Raw genomic sequence first — 10199 nt, forward strand, 5'->3', positions numbered from 1 at the left:
CCGCCTCTCTCGCGCACCCAGAGATTATCTTGGAATTACCCCTTTTCTTGAATGGGAGGGGGGTGGGGGTGGGGTGGGGGATGGGGGAGCAATCAGTTTTACTTAGCTTGATTCTGTTGTGGTTTTGAAGCATTCTATTCTATTGTTGCTTTCGTTGTTGTTTTTGTTGTTTGTTTGTGTGCATTTGTTTTGTTTCGCTTTCTATTTCCACGTTTTGTTTCCTCCAAAATTCTTATCAGCTTTGCTTTTCTTGTCGTTGCTACTGTTGTTGTTGTTGTTGTTGTTGTTGTTGAAGTTGTTTGTGTATTCGCTTGCTTACTTACTTGTCGAGTTCTTTGTAGAGTAATGTTTCTTAGTTTTTGTAATCAAGCCTCGCTCAGGTTTCGATGATAAATATCAGCCAATGAGAATTGAGGAGGACGGTTGTCTGCCGGCGGTGACTCGACTTAACGTTTGCTTCAAGGCTGTCAAGACAAACTGTCTGCTCTGCCTGTCCATAAAAGTACACGCTTACACGGGTCATTCTACAGTCTTCATTTTATTGTCTCGTGGTGGTGTTGCTAAAGTTGTAAGGCTTTAATTTGTGTTTCCACTTTTGCAGCATTTTGGTAGTAAGACTCTTCAGTCAACGCCTGATCAGCAGCGTTCGAGCCTATTTTTGGACTTTGTATTTGTATTTCTTTTTATCACAACGGATTTCTCTGTGTGAAATTCGGGCTGCTCTCCCCAGGGAGAGCGCGTCGCTATACTACAGCGCCACCCTTATATTTATTATTTTTTTACGTGCGCTAAATTTCGTATTTCTATTCTGTATTTGTATTTCTTTCCTTTTTTATCACAGCAAATTCCTCTGTGTGAACTTCGGGCTGCTCTCCCCAGGGAGAGCGCGTCGCTATACTACAGCGCAACCCTTTTCTTTCTTCTTTTTTTTTTTTTTTTTTTTTTTTTGTTGTATTCTTCCTGCCTGCAGTTGTTGTTTTTTTTATTTGTTTTTCCTATAGAAGTGGGTTTTTCTACAGAATTTTGCCAGGAACAACCCTTTTGTTGCCGTGGATTCTTTTACGTGCCCTAAGTGCATGCTGCACACGGGACCTCGGTTTATCGTCTCATCCGAATGACTAGCGTCCAGACCACCACTCAAGATCTAGTGGAGGGGGAGAAAATATCTGCGGCTGAGCCGTGAATCGAACCAGCGCGCTCATATTCTTTCGCTTCCTAGGGGGGGCGTGTTACCTCTAAGCCATTACTCCACACAGGCCATCACTCCACATTGCAGGTTAAGTATCTGCTACACTCCACACCGCAAACGCACACACTTCACCCCCACCACAGCCACCTTTTTTTTTTCTTTTTTTCTTTCTTTTTTTGGTAAGGAAATGTGGTGTAGCGTATGGCTCGATCCCCTGTTGGCGCTGTGACACCTCCTTGAAACTGATCTGAAACAGAACAGTTGTCTTTGTTCGTTTTGTTTCGTGTTTCTAGTTACGATCTTCCATCTTGTGTGCACTGTGTTTCAGGCCAGTTCCAGTGCATGATTGGCAGGGGAGTTTGTTGGCTGGCTGATTGCTGGACTGATTGATTGATTGATTGATTGATTGATTGATTGATCGATGAACCGCTTAAAACTAAGTGTCCCTGGAACTTGGAGCTCGGGTCTCTTCTTTCAAGCGTGTAGCGATAAGATTATACCCAAAACGTATTGCTGATATATCTATAAAAAGAAGAAGAAAAAAAAAAAAGAAGAAAAATTAAATTTCAGTTTCAGTCAAAGTGAGGAGTCAAAGCGTGCTAGCTAAAAAAAAATAATAAAAAAATAAATAAAATAATTTTTTTTTTAAATTAAGTTTCAGTTTCAGTCTAAGTGAGGGGTCAAAGCGTGCTATCTAAAACATATATATATATATATATATATATATATATATATATATATATATATATATATATATATATATATATATATATAAAGTTTCAGTTTCAATCAAAGTGAGGAGTCAAAGTGTGCTAGCTATTAAAAAAAAAGAAGAAAAGAAAAGAAAAAAGGAAAGAAAAATTAAGTTTGTTTCAGTCAAAGTGAGGGGTCAAACCGTGCTAAGGGGCACATCCACATAAACTTCATCAAATCTGCTTGGGAAGGACGTGCAGCAGATGCCTGACTTTATAGCATAAACCCGACGTGCTGGTCTGGACCGTGAGAAGAGGAAGAAGAAGAAGAAGAAGAAGAAGCAGACCACCACCACCAACACCAACAACAACAAAAACAAGAAAGTTTAAAGAAGAAAAATCTCAGAATGTGAGGAAATGGTAGTTACACACACACACATATATACTCTCTCTGTGTGTCTCTGTCTCTGTCTGTCTGTCTCACACACGCACACACACACACACACACACTCTCTCTCTCTCTCTCTCTCTCTCTCTCTCTCTCTCTCCATAATCCTACAGCTCCAGGTATAGACAAGATAATCAAGACCTTTACAGTAGGTGAAGAAGAAACCCGACGAAGAAGTTGGCGCAGCCCCCCACAGGTGCTAATAAGAACGGTTGCGCAAGTTCCCCTTGTGATACACCCTGGTTGGTAGAACCCCCCCGATATAGAAAGCAGGCATCTCATCAACACGAGCCTCGGGTTGCAGGAAACTGGAAGCCCGAGCGGTTGATGGAACCCGGTGAACGTAATTCAGGGGGAAATGTCTTCAAACCAGGGGAGGCCGGGAGAGAGAGTTAGGCTGTGTCGATTTGCGAAGGGCTTTCGGCTGATTCGTATCGCTTGCATGGCACTGAAACTCCTGGTGAGGACCTGCCTGGCTCCTCTGGGATCTACTCTCTCTCTCTCTTTCTCATTCCCCCTCTCTCTCTCTCTCTCTCTCTCTCTCTCTCTCTCTCTCTCTCTCTCTCTCTCTCTCTCTCTCTCTCTCTCCCTGGATCTGATGGAGGAAAATCTCTCAACCTCGCTCGCTCTCTCCATAGCTCCTCTCTCTCTCTGTCTCTTCTGTCTCTCCCCCTCTCTCTCTCTTTCTGTCTTTGTCTCTTCCTGTCTGTCTGTCTGTCTCTGACTCTCCTTATATATATATATATATATCTTTCTCTCTATCTCTCTCCCTCCCTCTCTCTGTGTCTCTCTTTGCTCTCTCTCTCTCTCTCTCTCTCCACCCTCTCTCTCTTCATCCCTCTTTCTCTCCTTTCTCTCTTTCTCCACACTCTCCCCCCCCCCCTCTCTCTCTCCTTTCTCTTCGTCTCTTCTTGACTTCATCAATAATCCCCTCGTGGTTTGCTTGTTTGTGGTGCCGCAGCCCGACAACCCCTCCCCCTTACTTCCCAAACCCAGCTACTGACGGAAGCTTAGAGAGTGAGACCGATAAAGAGAAAGCCAAGAGGGAGGGGTCAGGGGGTGGGTGGCGCTGTTGGGGGCGGGAGGGAGGAGGGGTGGGGGAGAGTGGAGAAGAGGCACTCATCTGCTTCCTGATTGGCCAAGAAGTCTGGAACAGGGCGCGGCCCGATGCCAGAGTGGCAGGAGAGGGGGTAAGGTGGGGGGGGGGGGGGTTGGGCGCGCGAGGGGCAGGGAAGGGGAAGGAGGGACAGGGAGCTTTGAAGAGGCGAGCACTTGGAATCTCATTTGCTTCATCAAACGGCGGGGGCTCTCCACAAGCAACACCTCTCCAGCAAAGCGAGCTAGCACTGAAGCAACGTGGAGTGGAGTGGAGTGGAGTGGAGAGGTGTGCTGTGGCGCTGAGAAGGCAGTCAGTCAGCCAGTCAGTTAGTCAGTTAAACTAGTCAGTCAGTCACAGCACGGGAGAAACTTCTTCTTCGCCTCCACTTGCGACGGCGGCGCCCAAGACTGAGAAAGAGTTGAGGTCTTTCTGAGAGGGAAAGTTTGTTTTTTTCCTACGCACTACTGTGTTGCTACTGTTGTAATTATACAAGCTGTTCGATCCCTGTTCAGTGTCTTCTTCTACTGCTGCTGTTTCTTCTTCTTCTTCTTGTGTCTGCAGTAGTGGTGGGTACCCCCACTGACAAACTCGAATCCTGTCTCTTCTTTTTCTTCTTCTCTTTCTCTCTCTCTGTCTCCACAAGACAGCTTGCTTCAAAGCGAAAGGACAGTCTGGACTAGAGAGTTGGATGCCCCGCGTGGGAATTTGGCCTTCAGTTCCACGCGAGATTGACGCTTAATTAAACGTTGTCTCGGTGGTTCTACTACAGACATATAATAACATCACAGAAAGGAGGAGAAACCAGCCAGCTTGAGCAAAGACTTTTTTTTAGTGTGGGTTTCTTCCGTCTGTCTCTTCCTAGTGTCTCTGTCTGTCTCTGCAATCTGTCTCACACGATGGTTCTGACTTGAAGAGTCTAGTGCTGGTGGGACTGACGGACTGATAGCCGTGAGAAGTTTTCCGACAGTGTGTTGTAAACTTTTTTTTTAAATTCTATTTTATCATTTTTATCTTTTGTATTTTCAATTTTGTGACCGTGGTTGAATTTTCTGCGTTTTTGGACACTGCTACTGATTTTCTTTTTGCTCAGTCAGTGGAGACTGACTGAATCCGTGACTCCAGTGGCAGCAGATCGATTAATCTGGCACCATGGATGAGAGGTGATTCTGGGTGTGTCAGTGTGGGTTCTTTTTTTTATTCCCCTGGAGAGTCCGGGTCTGAACTTGCTGAGAGGATCGATATTTCGATCTTTCTGGAATTGACAGGTAATACATTTTGTTTCTTGATTTGCCGGGGGGGACAAGCAGTACTTAAAGTAAGAAAGAAAACTAATATACAGTCATGAAATTAGCATAATCAATGTCACATGTCATGTAAGATAATGATTTTAGTATTGTGTCATGATATATATATATATATATATATATATATATATATATATATATATATATATATATACATATATATATATATATATATATATATATATATATATATATATATATATGTGTGTGTGTGTGTGTGTGTGTGTGTGTGTGTGTGTGTGTGTGTGCAGCATTATGAAAACATGCAGATGAACATCCATTCGCTTTACTATAGTACTTTAGTACCAGTTGGTGCCTGCAGTGTGTTGTGCGTACCTTTACCCACCCCTTCATAAATGGGAATTTTGATGAACCATCTCTGCGAACGAACGGTCATTTGGTCTGCCATGTGGACTGCATAGTTTGTTTTTTTTATCTGCTTGACCTGATTGTCTTTGATGATCTGCTGGACACTGCTATGTTTTATGTTAGATATGATCATTGTGATAATTAACCATGTCATTCTGATCGACATGAGTATTCCATCATACTGACATGAATGACGTGAATATGTTGCTGTGTTACATGTTGTGTACTGGATTGTAATGTGTTGATTTTAGTTGTGTTGTATTGTACAGTATTGCACTGTACTGTATCGTAATTCAGTTATTGTACTCAGTGTATTGTGTTGTTCTTATGATGTAAGAATTTATCATGCCACAGTCAGGCCTCTCTCTGTCTCTCTCTCTCTCTCTCTCTCTCTCTCTCTCTCTCTCTCTCTCTCTCTCTCTCTCTCTCCAAAAAGGGCCTCGCCACCACTGAACAGCGTAACGCCACGTTTTACCCACACACGTTTCCATAATTATCTTATCAAAATAAAATATTCCTTAAACAAATTATTGATGAATATCAATTTTTAAAAATCTTTTTAAAAAAAGACCAAAAAAATCACAATGACCCACATGAATTCTTTTTCAAACCATGCGCTTTTTTTTTCTTACGCAGTCCACTGACGATGATTTCCCACGGCGGGTAATCAATCAGTGATTCATTTCACCCAAAAGTCTAGAACTCAACCCACCGATTACAGCTAAATTCGTGGAAGAAAAAGAAAGAAAAAAAAGGGTATCGAGGATTAACAATCTAACCATTAATTGAACGAAGCTATTACTTCTCTTATCCTCGGCAGAACACATTCACTACACGGACACCCACACCTTTCTCCAGATAAAGCAACGACAAAACAATAACAACAGCAACAATAACAACAACAACAACAGCAAAAACTTCCAGAATACCACTAAAAGAGCTGTAGTGTTAAAAAAAATCAAATTAGAAATTAAAACCCCTCGAACAAACATGCTAAGAGCTTAACTCTCTCCATACGAACGGCGAAAAAGACGACGTTAACAGCGTTTCACCCCAATTACCATCAACAAAATATTGCAAGCGGAAGGCTCTTATACTGAAGAAGTGAATGTTGACAAAGAATACCACAATTCTGACGACGGAAGCTAAAGCTTGGGTCATTCAGACACCCACTGGACATCCGAGGGGTCTGTATAGAGGAGAAGAGAGGACTGGCCGTACTGAGTGAGTTAAAGCAGTTGTTTTTTTGTTTGTTTGTTTGTTTGTTTTTTTCGGAGTCGGTGTGTATGTGTCAGAAGCTATGAAGACTTGGTGATAACACGGTAGCGCTCCCGTGGCTTTTTGATCGTCATTGGGGGCGCTATGAATGGGGTCTTTACTATGGTGTGGGGAATATAGATATGAAACTGATGACAGGGGTAGGTAGGCGTGTCGTCAAGTTCGTCGTTCATTTGTAGTTTATTTTTTATAATAACTTTCTAAAATTCAGTCTCTCCACCACTGTCTTTGTCCATCTGTCTTTCTGTGTGATTGTTTGCTAATCTCTCTCTCTCTCCCCCTCCCTCCCTCCCTCCCTCCACGGACACCCACACCTTTCTCCAGATAAAGCAACGACAAAAATATAACAACAGCAACAACAACAACAGCAAAAACTTCCAGAATACCACTACAAGAGCTGTAGTTTTTTGGGTTTTTTTTAAATCAAATTAGAAATTAAAACCCCTCGAACAAACATGCTAAGAGCTTAAAGCAGTTGGTTTTTATTTGTTTGTTTGTTTGTTTGTTTGTTTTTCGGAGTCAGTGTGTATGTGTCAGAAGCTATGAAGACATGGTGATAACACGATAGCGCTCCCGTGGCTTTTTGATCGTCATTGGGGGCGCTGTGAATGGGGTCTTTACTATGGTGTGGGGAATATAGATATGAAACTGATGACAAGGGTAGGTAGGCGTGTCGTCAAGTTCGTCGTTCATTTGTAGTTTGGTTTTTTTTATAATAACTTTCTAAAAATCAGTCTCTCCACCACTGTCTCTGTCCATCTGTCTTTATGTGTGATTGTTTGCTACTCTCTCTCTCTCCCTCCCTCCCTCCCTCCCTCTCTCTCTCTTTCTCTCTCTCTCTCTCTCTCTCTCTCTCTCTCTCTCGTGTGTCTCTGTGTTTGAGTTTCAATAGCAAAAGCTAGATTTCACAATTCCGTTTCTTCCTCATTTAGAAAAAAAAAGAAAGGGTGATACTGGCATACCGATTTCTTTATTAAAACAACAACCCATATCTGTGTCTACATGAATTTGGTAATACGTACATACAATACACGAAGTTCAGATTCAACAGTTCTTGTCATATAACGTTGTGAATGCTATGAGTGAGTTCTTATTCTTATCATTATGATCGTTATTGTTGCTGTATGGGAACGTGTCAGAGAGAGGGCGGTGGTGGTGAGGGATGGGGTGGTAGTGGGGGGTGGGGGGGAGGGAGAAAGAGATTTGGCAAAGATATAAAAGGGGGGAGGGGGGGGATATTTTGAGGACTTTTCTTATTTCACTTCTTAACAGTTCTATGGAACTTAAAAAAAAAAAGATTCTGATAAAAAAAAAAAACCCGCAATAAGTATTTCCTTTATTACCTGTAACTTCTGATTATAAATCCCTTTGATCGCAGGAAGAAGAAGAAGAAAAAAAAAATATATATATAAAGTGGAGTTTCCGGTCATAAAGCAATATCCAGAACAATCAACCCCCCACCCCCACCCCCCACCCCACCCCAAAAAAAAGAAAAAAAAGAAGAAGAAACAATCCAGAGAAAATACTCTAGATCAATTAATGTGTGAATTTTTGTCAGCCTTCCAGAGTTATTTCCCATCTTCTGATGGTGTCATCAGTGACCACGTGCTTAGGTAGTCAAGGTTGTTTTTTGTTTTTTTTTTGTTGTATTCTTTTTTACTGTAATCTTTCCCCAGCTGGAAAAAAAAATATATATATGTATATGCATACATATATATATATGAACTCCGATGGGGTTTTTTAAGTCAGTAAAGGCCAAATCAACGCGTAGTGATTCTGAGTAGGTGTTGCATCCATTCCTGCTACCATTATGATTACTTGTCTTTCAAAAGCAGATGTGGTGATGAGTAGAATTATATATACGGATCAGTCCGGACGCCGCACGCTTTGAAACTGACAGCTAAAGAGTCTGCGAACGAAAAGAAAGAAAGAAAGAAAAAGAAAAAGAAGAAGAAGAAGAAGAGGAAGAGAGAGAGAGAGAGAGAGAGAGAGAGAGAGAGAGAGAGAGAACATGCCACTCCCCCTTCCTTTTTGTCATTCGTCATCATACTCAACAACTGGGTAATAAATAATATATAGTGGGGGGGGGGGGGGGGGGGGGGGGGGGGGGTTGCGGGGGGGGGGGGGGGGGGGGAGTTCGGGGGGGTGGAAGCTGGGGGGTGGAGGGATGGTAGAGAACTCAAGCAGTGAAATCCGACAAGTCTTCAGCCCAGACTTTTAACGCAGGTTGAAAAAGAAAAGATGAAAAGTTTAGAGAGGAAGAGAGAGAAAAGGAGGGAGAGATAGAGAGAGGGAGGGGAGGGAGAGAGAGATGGGGGGAAGAGAGAAGGGGAAGAGAGAGAGAGAAAGAGAAAGAGAGAGAGGGAGACAGACAGACAGAGACTCAAAGACTTTATTACTCAAGGACAAAGATCTTAGGCATAAGCCTTGTCATCTCAATCTGTCCCTGTGGGCTAGAGAGTGATTGGAAGAGAGAGAGAGAGTGGGGGGTGAGGGAGGGAAAGAGAGGGGGATATGAAGACGGAAGGAGAGAGAGAGGGGGGGAGAGGAAGAGGGAGAGAGAGAGAGAGAGAATTATTAAGGAAAGAACTCACTGCTTTTTCTTTTGGTCTTTTTTCTCTTTCTTTTTCTTCGTTTTGTTGTTGTCGTTGTAATTGTCGTTGTTGTTATTGCTTACTTCCCCCAGGAAAAGTTGTGCTTCTTCAGTATGTAAGCTTCTTTTTTTTTCTCAATAATTAAAAGAAGGAGAACACACAACAAATAAAATAATAATAATAATAATAATAATAATAATAAAAACACCGAAAAGTACTTCGCTTAATCAACTCAATAAATAGACTGTTGCTATAAATTAAATGCACACTGAGGTTTTCTCACGCAAAGAGACAGAGTGAAAGAGAGCGAGAAGGAGAGAGAGAGAGAGACAGAGAGACAGAGAGAGAGAGCGTGGAAGAGAGAGAAAGAGAGAGACAGAGACAGAGAGAGAGAGCGAGACTGAGAGAGAGAGAGAGACAGAGAGAGAGAGAGCGTGGAAGAAACACAGAGAGAGAGAGAGAGAGAGAGAGACAGAGAGAGAGAGAGAGAGAGAGAGAGAGAGAGAGAGAGAGAGAGAGAGAGAGAGAGAGAGAGAGAGCAGAAGAAGAAGGATGATGTCTGTAATCAAAAACAGAAACGAAACGAACAAAATATTAAATTAAAAAAAAACTCCACCGCTGCCAACGTACTGTTCAATGAATTCTCTCTCTCTCTCTCTCTCTCTCTCTCTCTCTCTCTCTCTCTCTCTCTCTCTCTCTCTCTCTCTCTCTCTCTCTCTCTCATGGAAAAAAAAGAAGCACTTAATTACATAATAATTACATATTCCCTCAGATCTTCAGCGGTATCCTGTGGCAAACTTCAGTTGAAAATGAACTGATTAAATCTTTATGTAAACAGCTGAAAATCGTTAGGTGCACATGCTTCTTCTCAAGTGTGTGTGGCCAAAGACAGACAGACAGAAAGAAAGAAAGAAAGAAAGAGAAGGAACGAAGGAAGGAAGAAAGAAAAATAACTTAGGACGGAAGGAAAGAAAGAATGAAAGAAAGGAAGGAAGGGAGAAAAGAAAGGATTGAAAGAAAGGGAGCAGTGATATAAAGGAAGTAAGGAAGAAGGAAGGAAATATAGAAAGAAAGAAAGAAAGAAGGAAAGAAAGAAAGAAAAAGATCAGATGGAAAGAGGGGAAGAACAAACAAAAGAAGCAGAATAAAAAAAAAAGAATAAAAAAAAAGAAAGAAAGGAAATTTTAATTTCAGTTTCAAAGGAAGTGTGAGAGCGTGCGGACAGA

At 42.0% G+C, this 10199-nt stretch overlaps 1 protein-coding gene across 1 annotated transcript in view; it reads left to right on the top strand.

Moving 5' to 3' along the window:
* Positions 1–4588: 4588 nt before the first annotated feature.
* The window catches only part of LOC143298138 (uncharacterized), a 100990-nt gene continuing 95379 nt past the window's right edge, over positions 4589–10199 (top strand). The window contains exon 1 of the mRNA XM_076610864.1: positions 4589–4693. The gene's annotated coding sequence lies outside the window, so the exon portion shown is untranslated. The remainder of the gene's footprint in view (positions 4694–10199) is intronic.

The sequence above is a fragment of the Babylonia areolata genome, chromosome 23 (genome assembly GCF_041734735.1).
Source record: "Babylonia areolata isolate BAREFJ2019XMU chromosome 23, ASM4173473v1, whole genome shotgun sequence".
Classification (NCBI taxonomy): domain Eukaryota; kingdom Metazoa; phylum Mollusca; class Gastropoda; order Neogastropoda; family Buccinidae; genus Babylonia; species Babylonia areolata.